The following is a 27,738-nucleotide window of genomic DNA, read 5'->3' as shown; positions in this document are numbered from 1 at the left end:
TATCTCACTATTACCTGTGGTCCTCTTAGAGAGTCAGAATCACCTGGAATGCTTTCAGGTTGCTTGTGCTTTGTTTGTTTAATATAAACGTTCTGGTCTCACCTCCAAACCACTAAATTCGAATTTAGAGACCCAGGCTAGTTAAGGAGGCAAATGAGGCAGTCACTGAATAACCAAGACGAAGTTAAAAAAATAAAAGTTTCAAGATAAAAGGGGAAAAAAGTAGTATCACTTGTCTTAACAGGATGAAGAAGGAACTTAGAAAGCTAGGTTGAATTGGGGAAGCTGTTCAAGTACCTTCCAATTGATAATGTTTTTGAGCCACCATTGTAAAATCAAAAAAGACCTTGAAATGCATTTGGTTTATTGTTAATTGAGGAATCTTACATAAGAATAAGTCCTTCTACATGGCCTGGGTCAGGAGGTCCGAATGGAAAGCACTGACCACAGATGGACTAGAAGATAATACTTTTAAACACATGTCCAAGGAGTCTGGTGGGTATTTATCTTACTGCCAGTGGATCAGAAATTTGGTATTTTATCAACAACAATAAAAAGTATATGCACGTGTGTGTGTGTGTGTGTGTGATCAAAATGAGCATATAGCAAACAACAGCAGGTCATTAATTAGAATTAGTTTATTTTTATATGCCTATTTTCACTTGTGTAATTTAATATTCTAAAATGCCAATCTTGAGGCTGGCAATATAGCTCAGTTGGTAGAGTGCTTGCCTCGCATGTACAAGGCCCTGGATTCAATCCCCAGCACCACAGGGAAAAAAAAAAAAAAATATATATATATATATATATATATATATATATATATATATATATATAACAATTTTTAAAAATTAAGTTACACTTAAAAATTTTTTAAAGGAAAATGCCAATTTTATAAATTTGAGATAAGATAGGGAATTCCTTGAGAGTCATAGAAAAATATAGCCACACTACACGCTCATTTTTTTTTTCCTTCTGCTCAAACACAGTTATTTAGGGGAATATCCATAAAACAGTTTTAAGGCACTGCTGTGTGCAAGGTATGATAACAAAATCAGGTGTTAAAATCCATTGCCATCATGCATTTTTAACTGCTGAACAAATAAGAAAGTTCTGCCATATCCTTTAAATAGCTATATATTTACCAGAAGGCAAATTGGGATAATCAGAATGATTTCACCCCACTTTATCATCCACCTCTAAATCAACTTTAAGTAATCTTGTACCTCCTGTTACTTATAACTACAGACAAGACAGTAATTTAACACCTGCTCTCTCACTTTTCACACCATTACAAAAGAGAAGGCACAGTGTTTATTTTACAGAATCATCTGCTGGTAACCGTAAGACATTAGGTTCTCAGACTCCCCCATCTGTATTGGAAATGGAGAAGGGAGGCACACCCACAAGTATCTGGTGCTCTTTTGGAAGTATGTTTTTAATAAATGAAATTAGAATTTTGTTAATTTTATTGATCTCTTCGTTCATAACCTAAACTGTAACTCAAGAATAGAAAGTACTTTTTCAGGTGCAGGTATTCCCATATGCATAGGAAGATCAAATTTATGTTTACACCTCCAGGCCTGCCAGCACCATTTACAACTTAAAACTGTAATGAGGCCAAAATGTGACACGAATCATCCTCCCAAAATAATTCTTGTGGCATGAAAGAGGCTGTCTTACAAACACACACAGGGAAAAGGGTACTTCCACAATACTGTTTATGCCTACGGCATTTGAGTGCAAATCTTGGAGTGGTAAGCAAGACTGTGTAAGCATGTGTACTAGCAAGCCCCTGCAATCGTCCAGTGAGAAGAAAATTTATTCAATAACACTCACCAAAACACCTTCAGCTACTTTGTAAAATGTAAAGCTTTTTCAAAGTTAACAATGTAATCAGAAATTTAATTTTATTATGTAACAAGCACTTGAAGATCAACAGAATTGCACAAACACACATCCATGCCTTCTTTTAAAAATATTTTTTTAGTTATTGATGGACCTTCATTTTATTGATTTATATGTGGTGCTGAGAATCGAACCCAGTGCCTCACACATACTAGGCAAGTGCTCTACCACTGAGCTACAACCCCGCCCCGGACACATTCTTTTAACCCAGCTCCAGTTAGTAAGCAAATCATTTTCTGGTAAGAAATTAAGCCTTTCTGGCCGATGAGTTAACATTTATTGATGGATTTACAAATGGTACTCAGAGAAAGCTTTAGGAGACAATGTTGAGGCAAATTCATTTCACATACCCTCCCTGTCAAAAACTTCCCCTCACTGCCCACAAACTAAAGAGAAGGGTCTAAACTGCTCTTCCTGGAGTTCAGGGGTATGACAAACAGACCAGCCTCTTTCGAGTGTTCCCATCTTAAAATCAGAAGCCTGTATTCAGGGTAAGACCTCAACACACCCTTCCCTGGGCCTTGCTACCTGTCTGCATCCTGACCATCAAGGCCTGAGCCCAGCCATGTTGTCCTCCCCTGAATGTTTCTCTCTTCTCTGAATCCCTGTAGGCTATATACTGTTATTCCAGGGGCTTACAAACTTCATCACGGATCCCTAGTGGAATGAATCCAAAATAATTTTCCTACATACATATAAATATACCATAGTGAATCCCACCATCATGCACATCCATAAGAATAGGGTCCTAATTAGAATAAGATGCATTCCATGCTTGTATAATTATATCAAAATGAATTCTACTGTCATGTATAACTAAAAAGAACCAATAAAATAGAATAAGTAAAAGGTTTTAAGCACTTATCCCCCAATGGATTTATTTTCTGTACAAATAAGGTGTGTACTATTAGTGTCACTCACACAATTAGCAACTAATCATCAGAAAATCCTGTTGGTTCTACCACCCAATCATATCCAGTATCCAACTCCTCTTCACCTCTATTTCTAACACTCTGGTCCAAGCCACCATCATTGCTCATTTGGGAAATTGCTCTAGGCTTTCCAACTGGTATCCCTGTTTCTTCCCTTAACTTCTGCACTGTATATTCTCAACACAGCAGCCTTAATAATCCTCCAGAAACATGAGCCGGATGTTGGTTCTTCCTTGCTTACACCCTTTGATGGCTTCCCATCTCATTCACAGTAAAAACCAAAGTCCTTGCATGGTTACCAGGACCTACCCACACATTTATTTGCATGGCCTCCCCACTGTCTCACAGATTATTAACTGTCATTCTCCTTGTTTCTTGGGCTCCTGTCTTACTGACCTTCTTGCTCATTCATCTTCAATCTTCCAGGAATATCCTCACCTGAGGGCCTTACCACTTGCTCTGTGGGTGTGCACACACACATGAATGTGTGTGTAGTGGATGCTCCTCCCCCACAGCCACATGGTTCATTTCCTTACTTCCTCCAGCTAGTTACACAATCATTTCCTTTGCTGAGGTCTTATTTGGCTACCCTAACCATAAACTGAAAACTCTTTCCCCAATTCTTCCCATCCCTTTCCCTGCTTCAATTTTCTTCTTAGCATATATTACCACCTAACACACTATGTATTTCCTTTTTCATCTTGTTTATCATCTGTGCTCCCCATCTGGAATATAAGCTCCTCAAGAGCAAGGATTCTTGCCAGTGTTCACTGCTGTGTCTCTAGTTCCCAGATGGTATAGGAGGCACACAACCCAGATTGACTCAGTACTCAGTACTTATTTCTCCCATTGAGTTTATGCTATGAGTGACTATATCCTCCAAAAGTTTATGTGGAAGCTTGGTCCCAGTGTGGCAGTATTGAGACATTAGGTATTTGGAAGCATTTGCAAGGTTGGGTCATGAGGGCTCTGCCCTCAGAAGTGGATTAATCCATTCATGGATTAATGGTTAATGTGGGAGTTTTAGAAGTGAGTGTTCTCTTCCTACCACCTCTCTCCTGCTCTGCCTCTCTGTATGATACTCTTCACTCTTCACCATGTTATAATGCAACAAGAGTGTTCTCACCAATTCCTAAAATAAAATTAGGAATAGAATCACCACATGACCAGCTATCCCACTGATTGGTATTTATCTGAAAGAACTAAAATGAGCGTACTATAGCAATACAATATTTATAGCAGCACAATTCACAATAGCCAAATTATGGAATCAGCCCAGATGTCCATCAAGATGAATGCATCAAGAAAACGTGGTACATATACACAATTGAGTTTTACTCAACCATAAAGAGGAATGAAATAATGGCATTTGCCAGTAAATGGATGGAAATGGAGAACATCATGCTAAGTGAAGTAAGCCAGACTCAGAAAATTAGAATTGAATGTTTTCTCTTATATGTGGAAGCTAGGGCAAAATAAGGGAAAGAAGGTGGCTGGGGTGGAGAGAATTGGATATCATAAATATATAGGGAAGATTGGTAGAGTGGAAGGCTGAGAACAAGAGAGATGAAGAACAGATGGGAAAGGGGAGGAAATATGGAAAGAATTTAACAAAATCAATGCATATATAAATGTACCAAAGGAAATTTCACTTTTATGCATATGTAGAACCTACCAATCAAAAATAAATAAAGGAATGAAAGGAAGATCAGTGGAATAAAGGAAGGAGAATAGGAAGGGGAAGGGAGGAAGGAAAAGGGAGAAATTGGGATTGAAGTCAAATTTCTTGCTGTTATGATTTTGTCAAAATGAGCCCAACTGCTATGTATAATTATGCAATAATAATAATAATAATAATAATAATAATAGAATGCACTCACCAGATGCCACCTACACAACAGCACCATGCTCTTGGATTTTCCAGCCTCCAGAACCATGAGCTAAATCATCCTCTATTCTTTTTAAACTACCTGGTCTCCAGTATTTTGTTACAGCATCAGAAAATAGACTTGAGACAATCAGTGAACATTCTACTATCATAGATGTCAGTGATAAAACTCTCCTTGATGTACATCATTTCTTAAGATCTCGGCTAGTAACAGTGGACATCAATTCCTATTTCACATAGTGAACTTGATAATTCCATGTTTTTTGACTATGTCTCATAAGATGATTATACATACTATTCTTGGTTTTCTCTCATGACATAGAGCTTATACTGAAAGTTTGGAGTATTCAATGAACTAGTAATATAAATATAAATTGAAGTTCCAATCTTTTCTTCCTGCGCACCCCTATGGATCATCTCATATGACCCCATCAGTACACACACTCCCCTTTGAGAGGACACTGAATTGTTCCATTTATTTGCAATTCAATATGACCTGCTTTTTACTTCTACTTATCTTTTCAAATGTTTGTGTCCTATGTTACTTATCTTTTCAAATGTTTTGTGTCCTTAGTCCTCAACAACAAAAACCACATCCTACAAAATACCATCTAATGGTTAAAGCACACCCTCCAAAACCATGTCTCCAAATCCCAGCTCAAATTTTCGGTCTTTAGCAAGTTGCTTAACATCTCTGAGCCTTGGTTTTCCTCATCTGTGAAGCTGAGATGAAAAAGTACTTGCTCACAGAATAATCACAGGCACTGAATAAGCTAACACTTAAGAGCATATGGAAAAATTTAAAAAAAAAAATTAAATAATAAAAAAAAAGAGCATATGGAATATCTGGCATTTAGTATATTTAGTAATAAGGGCCATATAAGAATAAGCTGTCTGTTGTAACTATTTTATATTACCTAATGCAATTTACTGCTTGGGCATGGGAGGCATTCAGTAAATGTTTATGGATTGACTACAAATCACCATCAAAAAGTAACTGTGCCCCCTATTTCCTATCTGATGCCTCTGGTTCCTCCTTTGTCTGGATCTGCTTCCTCCCAACCCTGGCAAGACCTATAAGTTCCACTTCAAAGGAATGCCCCATCACTTGCCATTCATCACAGACTTAGATAACCGTATTTGTCTGCTTAGGTTGCCACAACAAAAACACACTGCCTAGGTGGCCTAAACAACATTTTGTTTCTTGCTGTTCTGGAGGGTAAAAGTCCAAGATCAAGGCATAATCGGAGTTCATTTCTCATGAGGCCTCTCTTTCTGGCTTGTCAATGGCCGCCATCTTGTTGTGCCCTCACATGGCCTCTTCTCTGTGTTCCCAGGGAGAAAAAGTGAGCTCTACATCTCCTCTTCTTATAAGGACACCAATCCTATCAGATTAGAGCCCCATCTTTGTGACCTCAGTTCATTTTAATGACCTCCCTAAAGGTCCTATCTCCATCTATAGTCACATTGGGTGTTCAGGCTTCAACATATGAGTTCTAGGGGGGACACATCAGTCCATAACAGATATCAAATGAACTGAGGTCATCTCATTCTTCACTCTTTTCTCTTGCTATCACTTTACTGCTCATCCAAGTTTCCCCTCCCCATGTTGACATTGACCCTCCGCCATACCTGGCCTCCCTTAACCTTGGGCATTATTTCTTTCCCGACTTTTCTTCCATCTCATTTGCCCAGTCAATAAGTCAATGGCTTCTAGTAGTCTCACTTCAGGCTTGACCCTGTCCGGAGTCTCTACTTTCTGAGTGCTGGAAACATGGTCATTCTTGTGTTAGTCAGCTTTTCCTCATTGTGACCAAAATATCTGATAAAAACAACTTAGAGAAGGGGGCTGGGGTTGTGGCTCAGTAGGAGAGCACTTGCCTAGCACAGGTGAGGCACTGGGTTTGATCCCCAGCACCACCATAAAGATAAATAAATAAAGGTATTGTGTCTGTCTACAACTAAGAAATATTTTTTTTTTCGAAAAACAACTGAGAGGAGAAAAATTTTTTATTTCTGGCTCACTATTTCAGTTCATGATCAGCCGATTGGATTGCTGTGGGCCCAAGACGAGGTAGAACAACATGGCAGAAGGGTGTGACAGAGGAGCATAGCTCTATTTATGTTGGGGTTAGAAAGCAGGGTAGGAGGTGGGGGAGCAATCTCAGAGAAGATGAATGTTTCCAGGTCATGTTGCCAGTGACCCAACTCCTCCAACCATACTCCACCACCTATAGTTACCACCCAGTTAGTCCATTCAAACTAGGATGGACTGAGTAGGTCACAGCTCTCATAATCCAATCATTTCACCTCTGAATATTTTTGCATTTACGCAACAGCTTTTGAGGGATGCCTCAAATCCAAACCATAACAATTCCATATTATTTCTTTCCAGAAATAAAAATTCTTTGTATTGCTTGGCCTACAGCTAGCTCAGTGACCCAAAATGTGCTATGCTATCCATCCTTCAAACCCCAGCTTTTTAATAAGGCCTCCCCTGACCTATACAGATCACTGAAATGTTTGTCTTCAGAACTCACATCAAGTATTATCTGCATTTTTTTTTGTTTTTGGTACCAGGTACTGAACCCAGGGGCACTTAACCACTCAACCACATCCCCAGGTTTCTTCATTTCTTCATTTTTTTATACTGAGAGAGGATCTCAGTAAGTTGCTGAAGGCCTTGCTAAGTTGCTGGGGCTGGCCTCAAACTTAAAATCCTCCTGCCTCAGCCTCCCAAATCACTGGGATTACAGACATGTGCCAGACTCTAATTTTTTTTTTTTTTTTTTTTTTTTTTGGTGGTGCTGGGGAACCAGGCTGTATTTTGCTACATACCCTGTGTCACTTATTTTCTCTTCCCAACTAGGCTAGACACATCTCAAGGGCAAGCAACATGAACTGTACTTTTCTGAATCTCCCCAAAACCTTAGGTGCAGAAATACAGACACAGGCAGCACTGAAGTCAGTGTAGTGCAGGGAATATGAGCAAAAGGCCCTGGAGTCAAACTGCTTTATTAGATCCCCAATCCCAATATCTGGGCAATGGCAACAGTCACTTAACCTCCTGGAGCCCACACAGAATTATGTACATATAATTCTTAGCACATAGTAAACACTGAAGAAATATTAATTTATATTTTATATATTCAATGATTACCTATTTATTCTCTAATAATATTATTGTATATCAATTTTGTATAGACTGCATATATTATTTTACAGAATACATACTGAGCACCTTTTGATCATCTTTTAATAAAGATAAATTTAGAAATTATCCTTCCTGAAAAAAAAATTGAAAACAAATTATCCTCCCTGGAGTCAATATTTTTGAGCTAGGAGTTAGTTATTATGTTAGACAGATGGGAGTAGGAAAAGAGAACAGGAATTCCATCCTTTCCTCACAGAAGGGTCAGTATGATGTCTCATTCTGAAGTTAAGCATGTACTGATACCTGTTATTATCCTTTTAAAAATACTTCAAGATTTTTTTCTAAACCCTACAAAATATAACCTGAATTATATTATAAACAGATTCCCAAGAACACAAAAAATAGATCTCCTAGAAATCACCCACAGTCTCTACCACTCATATAATAACAGTAATCATAGTACAGGTTGAGCATCCCTAATTCAAAAATCTGAAGTCCAAAATGCTCAAAATACAAAATACTTCCAGTCCAAAGTATGTCAGATAAAGGATATTTAACCTGCAATAAATATTGTGCACTACTCCTATATCATATGAACTTTTCCATTAATTGGAATTATACAGCAACAAGTATCCTACAATAATTTTCATGTAAATATCTCACACTTTCCTATGACAGTAAGTATTCGTTCAAATATTTGTTATGGCTATAGGTGTGTTAGCATGTGGCTATGTCATGCTCATTTAATAATCCCACTTGGAAAAAAAAATAATTCCCTTTGGAAGCTGTTTTTTGCTACCATAAATGCATGTTTGAGATTATGCCTCTGAAGTTGGTATGAACCCACTTAAAGGTTTTGTCCTGCTTACTCTGAGCAGACCCAGGCTCCAGTGTAAGGATGGAGGCCCCCAGCTCCAAACCCATATGAAACTCTGCTATATACTTAGTGGAGATAAGTCACTGGTGGTAAAAGGACCGAAAAGGCCACCTTCAACGGGAGAACCAGCTCTCCTCTGGCCTTCACCTTGGACACCATGGCTGGTTCAGCAGAGAGACAGCTCTTGGGGAATCTGACCCACAAAAAGACTCTTCTCCTTGCCTCCTTCTTACCCATGTCCCTTGCACTTCTCAGTTTCCAAGCTCTTTTACCTTCAGAACTTCCATTTTCATCTCCTTTTAAATTACTTTTCACCCTATTTTTATAATCACTGCTGCTTTTTCACATTAAAGTGCATTAACTACTATTTTTAATCCCATTTACCATCTCATTTTTAATTTGCTCCTTTACATGCAAACTTTAGTGTAACCTGTCCTTTTACAATATAAACTATCTTTTTAAAAACATTTTTTCATAAAAGGTTGAATTTTCAAAATTCACATTTAAGGTTTTTTTTAATTTATTTTAAATGGTTTCTCCTCTATTTCTCATTTCTCAACTAAGCTTGCAAACTTTTTCGGCCTTTTTGTATTAACTTAAATTTTTATTTGTATAAATTCTCTTGACTTTAAAACTTCAAACTTTTGTTATACTCCTTAATTTTACCTTTTTTTTTAACAAAGACTAACCACTTTTTTAATATTTATTTTTTAGGTGTAGATGGACACAACACAATGCCTTTATTTTTATGTGGTGCTGAGGATCGAACCCGGGTCCTGCCCGTGCTAGGCAAGCGCTCTACCGCTGAGCCACAACCCCAGCCCCAATTTTACCTTATTTTTTAGTATTAAAAATTATCTTTGGAGCCAAGTGTTGTGGCACAACTTGGAGGCTGAGGCAAGAGGATGGCAAGTTTGAGGCCAGCCTCAGCAATTCCGTGAGACCCTCAGCAACTCAGCAAGACCCTATTGCAAAATTTAAAAAAATGAAAAGGACTGTACATGCAGCTCAGTGGTAAAGTGCCCCTGGGTTCAATCACCAGCACCAAAACTAATAATAAAAATAATTTTTATTTTCATGTGGTTTCTCTTTCCTTTTATTATCCTTTTTACATTATCTCTCTCTCTTTTTTAAAGTTTTTGTCCTTACTCTTATATTTTTCTTATTTGTGATCAACTTTGGTAACAACTGATAAGAAGCTGGTCCCAGCATCACACCAGATCTGAGCCCATCTCCACACAGTCTCTGTAGTCACCACCCAGCTGCCTGCCAGGGCTCTGGCTGGAAGTCTGAGAAACTCAGAGCTGATACTCCCTGGGATCCAGTCTTGCTTTGTACATGGTGTATCTGATTAACTAGAATCCACGATTACTTGCTCACACTGTGCAGAGAGGAGAACATGTGAGTTCTGAATCCACGTCCTCTGATGAATAACAACTGACAGTGAGACAAGCCAGAGAGCTCTTGATTCACTCTAGCCTGGCCCTGGGAAGAGTCCTGTGGACTGACCTTCCCAATGGCTACTCAAGAGAGGAGGCATGACAGTCCCCTGAAGCACTCTGCTCTGCCTCCTCGGCTCTTGTCAAGGCCACCACATCTATTCTTGGCAGAATCCAAAGATGCTCCTCTTTCCCCATCACAAAAGTCCAACTGGGCTGCCTGGAGATGAGCTTAAACAAAGTTATTCCCAGGGTCAGTTCCAACCCTAGGGCACAGCTTTCTGAACCCTACGTCTACTTTGGATAACTCAACCTACCTAGAAACTCATGCTTTCGAATCACAAGAGATAATTCCAGGACTCCTAATAGTGATTAGAGGGGTCCAATCAAAACCAGCAAAAAGCTGGGCGCAGTGGTGCATGCCTGTAATCCCAGCAACTAGGGAGGCTGAGGCAGGAGGATCACGAGTTCAAAGCCAGCCTCAGCAAAAGTGAGACACTAAGCAACTCAGTGAGACCCTGTCTCTAAATAAAACACAAAATAGGGCTGGGAATGCGGCTCAGTGACAGAGTGTCCCGAGTTCAGTCCCCAGTAACACCCCCCCCCCAAAAAAATAGCAAAGATCCTAATATCATGAAGGGCTGCAGAGTCACCTTCTTCCCAGCCTCAATGCTGAGTAGAGCTCAGAAGTCAGTCTTCAGTCTATATACTCAGTGACACAAAGCACTGCCACAAGGAGCGGGCACTGCAGGGGCGAATAAAACTGATCCTTCCTCCAGGGAAGAAACACATAAAACTAATCATGGTTTAAAGCTCAGTGAACATGCACAACACTAACAACATGCCATGGCCCATGAGGGAGGAATAATTCATTGCAATTAGTTGGAGCTGAGGGATAGCGATGGGTTTGTGACCAATGTGACTTTTGACATAATCCTCCAGGGATGAAGGAAAGGACAGTGGAGGCTGGGCAGCCCACATAGGCAAAGGCTCACAAGTGTGGAAGTATGCAGGATGTGTCCAGGGAATTGCAAGTGATCTTTTTTGTTGTTGTTGTTTTTTGTTTGTTTGTTTGTTTGTTTTTTGAGAGAGAGAATTTTAATACTTATTTTTTTTTAGTTCTCGGAGGACACAACATCTTTGTTTGTATGCGGTGCTGAGGATCAAACCCGGGCCGCACGCATGCCAGGACAGCGCGCTACGGCTTGAGCCACATCCCCAGCCCTGCAAGTGATGTTGCACCTGGAAAGAGACCCAGGAAAGTAACAGTCCTAGCCCCTATCCTAGTTCCATCCTGGGACCCTGATGCACATGTAGCTGTGTACAGGTTCCCATCCCTCTTCTCTGAGGATAGTGAGGACTGCTGGCAGCCCTGTGCCAGCTTATCCAACCATTCAGTGGCATTTAGAAATGTCATTTCCACTGTGCTATGGAGGGCAGGCCCCAAAATCTAGAATAGGAAGTCAGGGCCCTGCAGGTCCTTGGGGTTTCCTGAGCACTTGCTTTCCCATCTCCCTCCCTCTCTTCTGTACCACTCAATGGAATTCAGTTGAAAGTCCAAAGTACCATGTCAGAGGCCCCTCTGCAGACCTCATCCCTGCTGTCCTGAACAATCCCCCTTTCTCATTCATTGTCTTTGTTCATCTGTCGAATTCAATGACAGAACACTACCTTCAACTGAGGTGGACATCTTTTCTTTCTTCCTTTCAGTTTCTATACCCCCTTCTTATTATCATAAAAGCAATTCCATTTTCCTTTAGGACCCACTCACCCCTTCATGTACATAGACTTGATGGCCTGCTCTCCATGGGGCCCTGACCTGTGTGATTCATTGAGAGTCTGGGTGACCAACCCAGACCAATTCCATGCTCTTCTCTTTGGAAGATCTCCCAGATGCCCATGTGGTTCAGTCCCTCCTTTCTTCCAGATTTCTGCTCAAATACCACTCCTCAAAGAATCCGGGGTTCCCCCTATGCCAACACACAGTATTTACCTGATGCCCATCCTGACAAAGCTCTTTTTTTTTAAATTCTTTCTTAGTTGTTGATAGATCTTTGTTTTATTTATTTATTTATTTATATGTGGTGCTGAGGATCGAACCCAGTGCCTCACACATGCTAGACAAGCACTCTACCACTAAGCCACAACCCAAGCCCTCTGCTGGAGTTTTGATACAGCACATGCTACAATATATGATACACTCTTGTTTATTTGGTTATTTTCTGTCTCTCCCATATTTGATATCCTAAAAGGTCCATCAGATCCAAATTCACCCCGCATGTTAATGCCTGAAGCAAGAAAGGCATTAAAAATCATTGAAACATATATGGAAAATATGCATTTGGATAGAATTGATATAAGTTTGCCTTTATTATTTATTGTACTACCAACAAAAAAATATTCCTACAGGAGTATTTTGGCAAGAAGGTCCATTATTATGGATACATTTATCTTATTCTCCTAACACTGTTCTTACTAGGTATCCTGAGGCTGTAGGACAATTGATACTCAAAGGAATAAAAGCAGCAAAGGGAGTGTTTGGAATTTCTCCCAGTAAAATTATTACTCCATATACTATGGATCAAATTGATGAGTTAGCTAATGAGTTAAATACTTGGGCAATAATCATGTGCAAATCTAATGTTTCATTTGATAATCACTTACCATCTAATCCTTTGTTGTCTTTTTGGTCTTTGCATCCTGTAGTTTTCCCAAAAATGACAAGAAAAACACCTATCATGAATGCTCCAAATATATTCACTGATGGGTCAAATAATGGTACAGCAGCAATAGTTACCCCTGACCAAACTTTTACATTTTTAGTACCCAAACAATCAGCTCAAAAGGTAGAGCTTAATGCAGTATTACAAGCTTTTGTGATGTTTAAAGATTCTGTATTTAATTTATTTTCTGATAGTCAGTATATAGTTAATGCTACAATATCCCTTGAAGATGCTGGTAGGATTTCCCCTTCCTCTACTGTTTTCTCTTTGTTTTCCACTATACAAAGTCTAATCTGGGACAGAAAAGATCCACTCTTTATAGCACATATCAGGCACATACAGGATTGCCTGGAGCCCTTAGTTTGGGCAATGATTTAGCAGATAAAACTACACATGACATACATATTTTTTCTACACTAGAAGAAGCTACAAATTTTCATAAAATGTTCCATGTCAATGCTAATACTTTACAAAAGCGTTTTAAAATAACTAAGGAACAAGCTAGACAAATAATAAAACAATGTCAAAATTGTGTAACCTTTTTACCACAAGTTAATCTTGGAGTCAATCCTAGAGGACTGATACCTAACCATATTTGGCAGATGGATGTCACACACTTGCCAGAATTTGGAAAATTAAAATATTTGCATGTTACAGTTGATACTTCTTCCGGATTTTTGAAGGGCTCCCTTCATGCCAGAGAAAAAACTAAAGATATTATAGCTCATTGCTTAGAAAATTTTGCCACTGTGGGCATTCCAAAACAGTTAAAAACAGTTAATGGTCCTGGCTATACTTCTACCTCTTTTAAACAATTTTGCTCATCATTTGGCATTACTCATATAACAGGAATCCCATACAATCTACAGGGACGAGGCATAGTTGAAAGAGCTCATCAAACTATTAAAATGTACTTATTAAAGCAAAAAGAGGGAATTGGGAAGGGGAATATATCCCCCAAAGATAAACTTAAAATAACCCTTTTTACTCTAAACTTTTTAAATTTGGATTCATCAGGGCTTAGTGCTGCGGAAAGGCACATGTGTCCAAAAAATGTACATAAGCCCAAGGTACTTTGGAAGGATATTCTAACAGGACAATGGAAAGGTCCTGACCCAGTGATTGTCTGGAGTCGGGGGTCTGTTTGTGTGTTTCCAAAGGGAGAACAGCAGCCGATTTGGATTCCAGAGAGACTAACTAAAGTGATTTCTACAGACCAAAAAGAAGATGATTTGGCTCAAATCCATAACAGCTGATATCCAGAACTCCAGTTTGGCTATCCTTATATCTGCGACAGTGGTTCTCCCACACCTGAAGGCTAATGAATAATGAACACCATTAAGGCCTATTTCAAATGTAAAAAAACCTTGGGGCTTGCTTGTGGGAATACCTTCAGACCCATATGCAAGTTATAGGAAGAAGAATGGGATATCAAAAGAAAAGTCAAACCAAACCCAGGTGGTAACCAGGATGCTTTTTTCAATATCTATTTTATTATTGCCCTTTCCCACATCATAAAGTTCTATTTTATTTTTTGAGCTCATACAAACCTAGGTTAATGTTTTTCTGATTAGTTCTATTTTTTTGACTATGGAGTTTTTAAACATTGCAATGGAGACTTCACCTGTGAAAAGCTACAAGGCCTTTACTATTATGTTATGTGTTGTATGTATTGTATTATGTGTGCACACTTGTGTTATGTGCTGTATGTCTGTATGTGCGTATGTCCATATATCATATATGAGGAGCACTCATGAAAAAATGGATCCAAATATTTTTTTATTATTCACGTGATTTAAATGGTTTAATTTAAATTGGGTAAACAGCTGTTGAGGATTGTTTTAAAAAGTGAACAAAAAAGGAGGTTAACAGATCTGTTTGTTTACTTTCACCTTTCCTTTTCATTATATTTAATAATTCTGTTCAGGATAATGTAAATTGTTCACAAAATTGTTTTCTTAGTGCCTGCTGGAATGCTACATAATTTTTTTTTTAGCCATCATTGCCAGAATTCCTGTCTTCATCCCAGTGCTGGTGAAGACAAAGATAAAACCAAACTACAGCTTCTGCGATAGCTATCACAACAAACTGTATAAACTGATGCATCAATGAATAATGTAACTCAACAAGTGATGCTCAGTCAAGAATTCGATTTGCTTTGGGAGGAAATGGACATATTGATGGATTCCTCTGCTTTGAACTGCTTGCAGAACTTGCCTGGACTATGTATCACTTGTATGCATTGTTTTTCTTCACCGATGCATTATCAACGTTGAGCAATACCGACCATAAGCACTAGTTAGTATTCGTTGGATGGAGATAAGATGAAGACAAGGACTTTGAATCTTGAATAAAATAACAAAAGTTAAAGCTTTCACTTCATCAGCAGAGCCTTGAAGGGTCATCCATGGACTCCTGCTCCCTAGATCCCTGGGGCTGCCTGTCCTCATAAATCATATGTACCTCTCTAGCTGATGGAGCTGCTTCCTGTGGTTTACAGCCACAGGACCCTGACTCTTACATTTTTCAAGTTCTCTATAGACCACTGCATCCCCAGTCGGGTTTCCTGGATCCTCAGATCCTCCTTGTAACTGACCTGGATTTGCCACACCCTCACTTGAACTTGATCTCTAATTGATCAGCCTCTATTTCCAAGTTGCTTCCCATCCCTGGCTTCTCAGTGCTCACTGTGCATGGCTTCCCCACCTTCCCTCTGAGCCAGGTCCTATTTCCTCAGTCACCCCACAAGGCAGTGACTAATCTGGAGAACTGATGCTGACAGGGGTTTGAGTTATGAGTGTAATTGAGGTCCTGACTCAGGGTCTTGGCTTGTGCCCAGGACGGTGCCACAGGATAACATTATGTCTACATTCCTCCAGGGCTCAAATGACCACTATAGCTGGTCTGAGACAGTGATAGGAGGCTGCTCTCTTGCATAAGTTGGTGACACAGCTACCACAGATAAAGGATATGAACAGCAAACCACATCTCACTGTGGTATCACAGTAGTGGCACCAACTCTCATTTAACTTACATCATTCCCTGAAAAATAGCCAGAGTACTTCATTGTACCAGAACACCATATTAAAAAAATAAATAAATAAATTCTTTTGCTCATCCCTTCCACTCATAAGCATGGGCAGATAAGAGGTCTTTGATCTTGGTTATTTCGAGCAGTGATTTTTTTTTTCTTTTAAATGATTCAGTTACTCAGACACGAGCCTGACAGACAAAGACCAGCTGCCACAGCAGTCAAGGAATAATGTATCACTTTGCTAAAACACGAGGGAGTATCTCAGGTCACAAATCAGGCAGGGAAGGGACTTATGTAGGTTCAGATGCTTCTTCCTCACTCCCATAGTGAGAAATTATTGGTTGAAATTCATTATCTTCCTTTAGAAATATTTTCAAAGTAATTTGAAATTTATTTAGGGTCTAATTTGATCCCTAAAAGGGAACATACATGTGCATCACAGGCAGGCAATTGCCCGAAATTAGTATCCAGGGCAGGGAAGCGGAAGCCCTTAATGTGCTGTGATTTTAAAGCAGCAAATTAGCCACCTGTGAGTGATCCTCAGGAAGGATCACAAGGATGGCTGTCATGAAGGCACAAAAACATTAGGCCAAATTTTTAAAGTTACATTTTGGAGCAAAAAAATACAAAGTTTTATGAAAAGATAAAAATGGATTCTCTTGAGTCAGACATGTCTGTATTTCCCAGAGAATCCATTCTCTTGGGAGGCTGAGGCAAGAGGTCGCAAGTTCAAGGCCAGCATCAGCAACTCAGTGAGACCCTGTCTCAAAACAACAAATAAAAAGGGCTGGGGATGTAGCTCAGTGGTAAAATGCCCCTGGGCTCAATCCCTGGTCCTAAAAAAAAGTAGAAGAATGGATTTTCTGATGACACAAAGAAAATGAATGAAAGAATGATTTACAGAAATCCAAACATTAATGAACCCATAAAAACTTTACCCTCACTAGGTATCAAAGAAATAGAAGCTGCAAGCACTAAGTTATGATGCTAGTCAATAACTAGTAAAGACACACGTGATAGTACTCAATGCTAATACAAGTTCAGAGAATCAGTTATCCTTACCCTTTGTTAATGCTGAGTTAGACAATCAAGCTTTCGGACAGTAATCCACATGTATATCATGATGACATTTATTGGTACATTATGAATATAAGAAAGAGAGACAACATGAATAGGATTTTTAACTAAGTCTTGAGACCTAGTTGAGGCCATTAATTTGAATATTTAGGAAGAATTTTTATATCTTTAGGAAATACTTGTAAAAGATAAGTGAAAATAAAGGATACAAAATTCTTTGACAACATGATTATGATTATGTCAAAAACACAAACTTCAAGAAAAGTGCTTTAAAAACTACTAGAACTAATAAGCAAGCTTTGCAAAGTTGCAGAATAACAGATCAATTTCAAAAATCAATTGTATTTCCACATACTAGCAATGAACAGAAAATAAAACAATACCATTTATGATAGCATCAAAAATATAAAATACTTAGAGATAAATGACAAAACATGTACAGCCTCTACACACTGAAATTCCAAGATATTACTGAAAAAAATTAAATAAGGCCAAAATGAATGAAGAATTTGACTTATTTGTGGTTTGAAAGGTTGGATAGGGTTAGATTGTCTGTTCTCCCAAATGCAATGCAATTCCAATCAAAATTCCAATAGGCTTTTTTTGGTAGAACTTGACAAACTCAATTCATATAGAAATCTGAAATTCATATAGAAATGTAAAGAACATACAATGTCCAAAACAATTTTCATAAAGAAAAACAAAGTTGAGGGACTAGAAGTACCTGCTTTTAAGACTTAGAAATATATTTGTATCAGAAGAATGTAGTATTGGTATGTTCCTATATTTTTTTAGGAGGGAAAAAGCCTTTATTTAACATTAGTCAAAGAAACAATTAGTTGAGTTGTCTTGGTTTGTCTAATCTTGCATTTGTGCATATATTTAAAAATATTTTTTAAAAATCCTGTAAGTTAATGTCTGGATTTTCTTTTCTTTTTTTTATAGAGGGTATTCTTATTGTAGTAAAGTGTATTTTAAATTTCCAAGGGTGATCTGCAGTTCTCTAGGTATTGGTGAACACATTGTCTCACACTGTTTATACTAATCAAGATCACAAAATCTCTATTTTGCTATTTTAAGTTAAAGTGATTGAGATTCACAGAGGTAAACTGATTTTGCCAAGTTGATGAAGAGTCAGTTTTCATTCTTTTATGTGACCACCAAACAACTATCTATGTGAGAATAATATCAACTATTCCATCTATGTGATAGTTGTTTCTATCATTTTAAACGAAGACTATGTTATTGATTTATAATAAAGTATCCATATAACTGGAAAAAAAAGAATGTAGTATTGGCTTAAAGAGAAAAATAAATCAATGGAATGGAAAAGAAAATACAGAAACAGGTACTTATGCACAATTGTCTTTTAACCAACATGTAAAAAGTGAGTCTCTGGAAAAAGTCTTTTCAACAAATGATGCTAGAACCATTAGACAGCACGGGTAAAAATAAACTCAAAATGGATCATAGATCTAAATATAAAAGCTAAGATATAAAACTCCTAGGAGAAACAATTAGGGAAAATATTTTTCGAACAGACACTTAACCAAAGAAGATAACATGGATGTCAAATAAGTACATTAAAGAAGTTCAATTATTACTGGTCAGGAAATTACAAATTAAAATCACAATGAGATATCATTAAACTCCTATTCAAATGGTTAAAATAAAAAAAACAGACCATATCAAATGTTATCAAGGTTGTGAAGTGTTATGATATGGATGTAAAGTGTCCCCTAAAGGGCATTGTCTCTAAAGCTCACCTACGAAACAATACAAGAAGGTTCCGAGGAAAAATGACTGGGTTGTAAGAGTCTTAATCCAATCTGTGGTTTGATCCCCTGATTGGAATTAAGTGAGTGGCAAATGAAGTGGTAGGGTGTGGCTGGAGGAGGTGAGCACTGAGGCATGACTTTGGTGTATATATTGGTATATGGAGAGTGGAGTCTCTCTCCGCCTGCAGATCGTGGTAAGGTGAGCTGCTTCCTTCCACCACACTTTCCAGCTATGATGTCCTGCCTCACCTCAAGCCCAGAAGAATGCAGGCCTCTGTCGACCTCTGAATCCGTGAGCTGTCAAATAAACTTTTCCTCCTCTACAATTGGGCTGGTTGGGTCTTTAAGTCACAGCAGTGAGAAAGCTGATTAAAACATGAAGCAACGAGAACTCTCCTACACATACTACTGGTGGGAATGTAAATGGTTACAGACACTTTGAAGAACAGTTTGGTAGAGTCTTAATAGGTTAAATAAATATATATATATATATATATATATATATATATTATTCGATTCAACTATTCTACTTCTTGTATGACAATAAATGACAACACACATCCACACAAAGTCTGAAATACGCATGTCCATAGAAGCTTTATTTGTAGTTGCTGTAACTGGATACAACCAAAATGGCTATCCAGGTGGTAGGAAAAGAAGTATATTCATATAACGGAATACTACTTCTATTATAAAGGAACAATCTACTGATACACACTAAAATATGAATAAATATCAAGATAATTATGCTGAGCTAAAGAATGCTTCCATAGAACAGTACATACTGGAGGCCATGCAGAAGGGAGGGATTACAGATGCATGGGAAGCTTTTGATAATGTTAGATGTGGTCACAATCTTGATTATGGTGATGGTTTCAGGGGTGTGTATATATGTTGGTATGAGAGAGAGAAATCCCTTCAAACTGTATATGTAATTATGTGCAGTTTATTTTATGTCTCTTTTACCTCAGAAAAAAATAAAACCAGTGTTCTAAAAGTGAATTCTGGTGGGTGGTCACACAATTCTATAAATTCAGTAAAAAATCACTGAATTATACACTTACAGTGGATGAATTTTATGGTATGTAAAATACACCCCAAAAGTCATTTAAAAAACCAAACTAAATGGAAACACACCCATATGTTAAAAATTGTTAGCTTAGGGTAGTAAAATTGCAGTGGGATTTTTTTAGTGTGTTCTTTATAACTTTCCATACTTTCAGGTCTAATTGAGTATAAATTAAAATAAGCAAAAAAAAAAAAAGAGTATTTAAACATGTCTTCTGCAATTAGTACCTTTTATCTCTTTGAACTACTTATACCCAAGCTATCATATGTATCGGTTTTGTATACACTCAGAATAATTTTTTTTTAACTTGAAGGAAACTTTTGCAGGCTAATGACCTTGTTTAATTTGTCCTTCTATCCATAGCACCTCCTCTGGGCACCTCCTCTGGGCAGCCAGTGAGCATTAGCAAATGTCTAAGCAATGAACATAAGGGTTCGTAAAAATCCTCCAATTTTACTTAAGATTGATCTGCCTAATACTGCATGATGACTTCTTGCAGGTCAAGCTATTATAATAAACCAAGGGTAGCAAACTACCACTTAGGTCCAGCAAATTGAATTTTATTGGAACATGGCTGACAAATGCATTTATGTACTATGTACATATGGCTGATTTCCAACCACAAGCACAGAATCGGGTAGTTGTAACAGAAATGGTATAGCCCACAAAGCCTAAAGTATTTACTGTTACTTTATGGAAATAAGTTTACTGACCATTATAATAAAAATGGCAGTCCTTTATTGAGCATTCACTCCATTCCAAGTGTCAGCTATATGTTTGCACACATTTCTTTTAATTTTACCTCTAAGGTAGTTAAAACTATCTGACCTATGGGATAGAAATCACAGAGGTCTGGATAAATTTTCATTTAAATGCACATTTGAAAAAGTCACTTCTTTAAAATAATTTTAACAGTTTATCTGTTTAATAGAAAAAAGAGTTTAATAGTCTATCTATGAAAGTTATAAATGAAAGGAAGGACTATTTGTACACAGGAAATTAATTTTAAAAGTTAAATTTTTCGAAGGTTAGCAATTTCTCAAAGATCAACTTATGAGGTTGTAAACCCCAAGCAATATTTGAGTTGAATTATAATTCATGCTGGATTAAAATGATTTCATTACTTATTGTTTAATGACTACCTTCCAGAAACTACATTAGTACTTTACATCATTTATGCAATTCAACATTCAACAACTCTATGGGGGAAAAAATTCTTTCCCAATTTATAGATGAGAAAACTGAGTCCCAGGGAAATCAAAATCAGCCATCAATAAGTGATAAAGCCAATATTTGAACATGGCTTTGTCTGAAACCAAAGGCTATTCTCTTTCAATTTACATGCATGTGTCCCCAAACTACAAAAAGGTACCGAAAGTTTAGTAATAAGAGTTACATAGGTCTCTACTACTGAAGAAATTAACCTTTTTAGGGAGAGAGAAGGGAAAATGCATGGAAATGGAAGGAGACCCTCAGAGTTATACAAAAGTACATACAAGAGGAAGTGAGGGGAAGGGGAAAAATAATATAAGGGGGACAAACGAATGTCAGTAGAGGGAGCAGAGAGAGAAGAGGGGAGGGGAGGGGAGGGGAGGGGAGGGGAGGGGAGGGGGGATAGTAGAGGATAGGAAAGGCAGCAGAATACAACAGACACTAGTATGGCAATATGTAAATCAATGGATGTGTAACTGATGTGATTCTGCAATCTGTATATGGGGTAAAAATGGGAGCTCATAACCCACTTGAATCAAATTGTGAAATATGATATCAAGAACTATGTAATGTTTTGAACAGCCAACAATAAAAAATTTTAAAAAAAAGAAAGAAATTAACCTTTTTAAAAAATTTTTAATTATAGATGGACACAATACCTTTATTTCATTTGTTTATTTGTTTGTTTGTTTGTTTTTATGTGATGCTGAGGATCGAACCCCGTGCCTCACACATGTTAGTGCTCTACCACTGAGCCACAACCCCCACCCCAGAAATTAATCTTGAGAATGAAAACTCTTAAAATATTTTTGGAACTGCTAGTAGCAGGAATCTTAAAAGCATTTTCAATAAAAAGGAAGCTCATTATTCAGACTTCCATCTTCAATTTCATCAGTAATTGGCTGCCTAAGGATGGCAGGAAAATGTACATTATCTGAAAAATACATTCCAAATGTGTTGCATGACATTTTCTTCAGTAATTATGGTGAAGACTCAGAAGAGCATATCAGCTGTTTAAATTTATCTCCTGGGAAATGTAAGTCACTGCCAGGAAGCACCTTCCTGGTGAACAGGCACAGTGTAACATAACTATGCTGTTCAGGCACTTAAAGAAGCATGATTTCCATAAACAAGCTCCAAGTACAGAAGAACTTCTGAGCTCAAGTAGAATAATATCATATGTGAATGTTCCTGGTGTTCTTGGCACCACCATGACTATCCATTGGATTCTTTTTCTTTCTTTCTTTCTTTTTCCAGTACTGCAGATTGAATCCAGGGGTACTACCACTGAGCTACATCCCCAGTTCATTTTCTTTTTTATGTTGAGACAAGGTCTCACTAAGTTGCTGAGGCTGGCCTCAAAGTTGCAATCTTTCTGCCTCAACCTCCCAAATCACTGGGCACCATGCCCAGTTTAACCACTGGATTTTTTTTTTTTTTTTTTTTTTGCAGGGGGATTGCTGGGGATTGAACTCAGGGGCACTTGACCACTGAGCCACATCCCCATTTCTGTTTTGTATTTTATTTAGAGACTGAGTTGCATAGCATCTCATTTTTTGCTGAGGTTGGCTTTGAACACGCAATCCTTCTGCCTCAGCCTCCCGAGCCGCTGGGATTTCAGGCGTGCGCCACCTCACCTAGTTTAACCATTGTATTTTATAGACAGTCAGGTGATATAAACTTCCAGGACACCTTTAATGAAAATATTGTCCTTCCTATTAGCTTCCCTTAATCCAATTAATCATATTAGCTTTCATTAATCCAATAAGACTGCTTGCACTCATGTTCATTGTAAAGCTTATTCTTATATTTAGAGAAGTGTTAGTAGTCAAAGTCTAAACTCACTGAGAAAACTATTACAAAAAGATAATAGTGGGCATTTATTATATGTGAGATACTGTACTAAGGCCCTTACATGTGTTTTCTCATTTAATCTTTTCAGAAAGCTTATGTGGAAGATGCTATTATTGTCTCAATTAAAGCACTCTCCTTCTTAGTCACTTCCTCAATGAAAGGATAAATTCTTCTGAGTAATCTAGATAATTCCTGACTCTTTGTTATTTAACTATATAAGAAAGATTATTTTACATACAGCTTTACTGAGTTAACGTGCCTAAGCTGTGGAGTTCCTTCTATTACACAACACTTTAATTTATAGTAGTAAATTCTCCACTGGAAAGCAGGAGTAGTCTATAAACAACTATTAGGAAAAAGAAATGGGACAAGTGGCCAAGCTTATAGAAGGCATTTTGTTTTAAAATAAGAAGTAATGTTTGGGGTCCTAGGGGAAATAATGATTCAATTCAAAGTATTCAAGTGGTCCTTAAAAATATCAGATGTCTATGTAAGTCTTATCAGGGTCTGGCTCTGTGATCCTAGGCAAGTTGCTCAATCCCACTGAATATTCTTCCTCCTCTATAAATAAGAAGTAGATGATTTATCTACTTCCAAGAGTTATTGAGGGAAATAAATGAGAAAATGCACTAAGTGCTCAATCAATGTCAACTATAACAATTATAAAGATTATTCTTCTATTAAGATATCTAGCTTCATAGTTAAAGTTATGATTCTGAGACAGTACAGGATTTAAAGGATCTTCAGAGCCACCAAAGGATGATCATGGTGTTATATGCAGTGTCATTTTAATGTTAAGTATATTTTATAGTGTCCAAAGTCTTTGAAGATAGAATTTGCATATCTGGTTTTCCAATACCCAGAATATTCATTTACCCAAAACACTCTATTCCTAATCATAAATCAATCAATAGTCATATGTTGAAATTATACCACATGAAGTACTTTGCATTAAACACTGAGTGATAAAGAGAGTCATGCCTCTTCCTAAAAAGAGCAAGTGATCACGTGTGGAGTAAAACCCACAGGAAAAGATAATTGGGGTGGATGGACGACATTATGCATTTGTCCAAATTCATAAATGTATACCAAAATAAACCCTAATGTAAACTATCAACTCAGAATGATAAGGATGTGTTAGTGTGGGCTCATCATTCATAATAAATCTACCATGCTGATGGAGGGTGTTATACAGGCAAAGGAGATGCATGTGTGGTAGCAAGGGATAAGTGGGAAATCTCTATTCCTTTCTCTCAATTTTTCTGTGAATCTGAAACACTAAAAACTAAAGCCTACTTTAAAAAAAAAAAAAAAAAAAAAGGCCAGACAACAGTTTGGGAGAATATACTTGCAAAACATGTATCTGACAAAAGACTTTTATTCAGGATATGGATTTTAAAAAATTCATACAACTCAATGATAAGATTAAAAAGCTAATATGCAAATGGGCAAAATTTTTGAATATTTTTATAAATGAAGTATCAAGATAGCAAATAATACATGAAAAAAATGCTCAACACCATTAATCATTAGATAAATGCACATGAGAACAACAAGAAACTACTATCACCAGAAGAGCTAAATTAGAAGATTGCCCATATCAAGAGAAGGTGGGGCAACTAGAACTCTCATGCCTGCTGGTGGGAGTACAAAATGGGAGAGCCACAATAGAGAACAGTTTGGCAGTATCTTACAATTAACCAGGCATTTACCATATGACCCAGCACTTCCATCCTTATGTTATCCAAGAGGAATTAAAATGTATGTTCACACCACTAGTGATAGACAGCTTTTCAAGAGGTTTCCAGGGACAGGGCAGGGTGAGGGAAGGGTGGATTTCATAGTGACACAAACATTTGTTGATGGAAACGTTCCATATCTTGACAGTGGAAATAACTATATGACTATCACATCCATCAAAACACACCCACTGTGTCCTTAAAATTAATAAAAATTTATTGTATGTTAAAAGTATTTGTCGGGGCCGGGGCTCAGTGGCAGAGTGCTTGCCTAGCATGTGTGAGGCACTGGGTTCAATCCTCAGCACCACATAAATAAATAAAATAATTCATTTTTTAGTTCTAGACGTTCTGGTGGAATTTTTGGATCTTCAAGATATAGAATAATGTCAACAGCAAGTAGTGAATGTTTGAGTTCTTCTTTACCTATTTGTATTCCTTTAATTTCTTTATTCTGTCTAATTGCTCTGGCTAGAGTTTCAAGGATGATGTTGAATAGAAGTGGTAAAAGAGGACATCCTTGCCTTGTTCCAGTTTTTAGAGGGAATGCTGGTCTTGGGTTTTGCATATATAGCTTTTACAATGTTGAGGTATGTTTCTACTGTTCCTAGTTTTTCTAGTGTTTTGAATATGAAGGGGTGCTGTATTTTGTCAAATGCTTTTTCTGCATCTATTGAGATGATCATATGATTCTTGTTTTTAAGTCTGTTAATAAGATGAATTTATTGATTTCCATATGTTGAACCAACCCTTACATCCCTGATATGAAACACAGTTGATTGTGGTACACTATCTTTTTAATATGTTTTTGTATGCAATTTGCCACAATGAGAATTTTTTCATCTATGTTCATCAGGGATATTGGTCTGAAGTTTTCTTTCCTTAATGTGTCTTTGTCTGGTTTGGGGATCAGGGTGATATTAGCTTCATAGAATGAATTTAGAAGGGTTCCCTCCTTTTCTATTTTATGGAATACTTTGAGGAGTATTGATGTTAATTCTTCTTTGAAAGTCTTGTAGAACTTGGCTGAGAATCCATCTGGTCCTAGGCTTTTCTTGGTTGGTAAGATTTTGATGGCATTTTCTATTTCATTACTTGCAATTGATCTGTTTAAATCGTGTATGACCTCCTCATTCAGGTTGGGTAGGTCATATGTCTCTAAAAATTTGTCAATGTCTTCTATATTTTCTATTTTATTGGAGTATAAATTTTCAAAATAGTTTCTAATTATCGTTGTGATATTTCCTTCTTCATCTTGTATTTTAATAATTTGAGTTTTCTCTCTTTTTCTCTTCATTAACATGGCCACGGGTTTATCTATTTCGTTTATTCTTTTCAAAGAACCAACTTTTTCTTTTGTCAATTTTTTCAACTGTTTCTTTTGGTTTGATTTCATTGATTTCAGCTCTGATTTTAATTATTTCCTGTCTTCTATTGTTTTGGGTGTTGATTTGTTCTTCTTTTTTCTACGGCTTTGAGATGTAGTTTTAGGTCATTTATTTGTTGACTTTTTATTCTTTTAATGAAGGTGCTCAGTGCAATAAACTTTCCTCTTAGTGCTGCCTTCACAATGTCCCAGAGATTTAGATATGTTGTTATCAGTGTTCTCATTTACCTCTAAGAATTTTTTTCATTTCATTCTTGATTTCTTCTACTATCTATTCATCATTCAATAGTGTATTATTTGGTCTCCAATTGTTAGAGTAGCTTCTATATTTTACTTTATTGTTGATTTCTAATTTCATTCCATTGTGATATGAAGGAATGCAGCAAAGTAGCAGGATATAAAATCAACACCCATAAATCAAATGCATTCCTATACATCAGCAATGAATTCACTGAAAGAGAAATTAGAAAAACTGCCTTATTCACAATAGCCTCAAATGAAATAAAATACATGGGAATCAATCTAACAAAAGAAATGAAAGACCTCTACAATGAAAACTACAGAACACTAAAGAAAGAAATTGAAGAAAACCTCAGAAGATGAAAAGATCTCCCATGCCTCTGGATATACAGAATTAATACTGTCAAAATGGCCAAACTATCAAAAGTGTTATACAGATTTAATGCAACTCCTATTAAAATTCCAATGATATTCTTCATAGACATAGAAAAGGCAATCATGAAATTTATTTGGAAAAATAAGAGACCTAGAATAGCCAAAGCAATCCTTAGCAAGAAAAGTGAAGCAGGAGGCATCACAATACCAGAACTTAAACTATACTATAGAGCTATATTAACAAAAATGGTATTGTATTGGCACCGAAATAGACAAGTAGACAATGGTACAGAATAGAGGACACAGAGACAAACCCACATAAATATGATTATCTCATACTAGACAAGGATGCCAAAAACATTCATTGGAGAAAAGGTTGCCTCTTCAACAAATGGTGCTGGCAAAACCGGGAATCCATATGTAGCAAAATGAAATTAAACCTCTATCTCTCACCCTGCACAAAAATCAACTCAAAGTGGATCAAAGACTGAGGAACTAGAACAGAGACCCTGCACCTAATAGAAGAAAAAGTAGTCCCAAATCTTCACCATGTCAGCCTAGGATCTGACTTCCTTAATAAGACTCCTAAAGTGCAAGAAGTAAAATCAAAGATTGATAAATGGGATGCATTAAAACTAAAAAGTTTCTTCTCAGCAAAAGAAACAATTTGTGAGGTGAATACAGAGCCTACAGCTTGGGAGTAAATTTTACCACACGCACATCAGATAGAGCACTAATCTCTAGGATACATAAAGAACTCAAAAAGCTAAACTCCAAAAAAACAAATGGACCCAATTAATAAATGGGCCAAGGAACTGAACAGACACTTCTCAAAAGGTGATATACAATCAATCAACAAATATATGAAAAAATGTTCAACATCTCTAGAGATTAGAGAAATGCAAATCAAAACAACTCTAAGATTTCATCTCACTCCAGTCAGAATGGCAGCTATTAAGAGTACAAACAACAATAAGTGTTGGAGGATGTGGGGGAAAAGGCACACTCATACACTGCTGGTGGGACTGTAAATTGGTGCAGCCAATATGGAA

The 27,738-nt window shown here is 37.2% G+C and overlaps 1 protein-coding gene across 2 annotated transcripts in view; it reads right to left on the bottom strand.

The window, feature by feature from the left end:
• Slco5a1 (solute carrier organic anion transporter family member 5A1) overlaps positions 1–27,738 on the bottom strand; it is a 144,723-nt gene that overhangs the window by 84,337 nt on the left and 32,648 nt on the right. The window lies entirely within an intron of this gene.

The sequence above is a fragment of the Marmota monax genome, unplaced genomic scaffold (genome assembly GCF_021218885.2).
Source record: "Marmota monax isolate L192 unplaced genomic scaffold, Marmota_monax_Labrador192_F-V1.1 WCK01_AAM20220418_F8-fsc00063, whole genome shotgun sequence".
Lineage (NCBI taxonomy): Eukaryota > Metazoa > Chordata > Mammalia > Rodentia > Sciuridae > Marmota > Marmota monax.
Note: the sequence above shows the minus strand (reverse complement) of the source record. Positions and strands in the feature narration are given on the sequence as shown.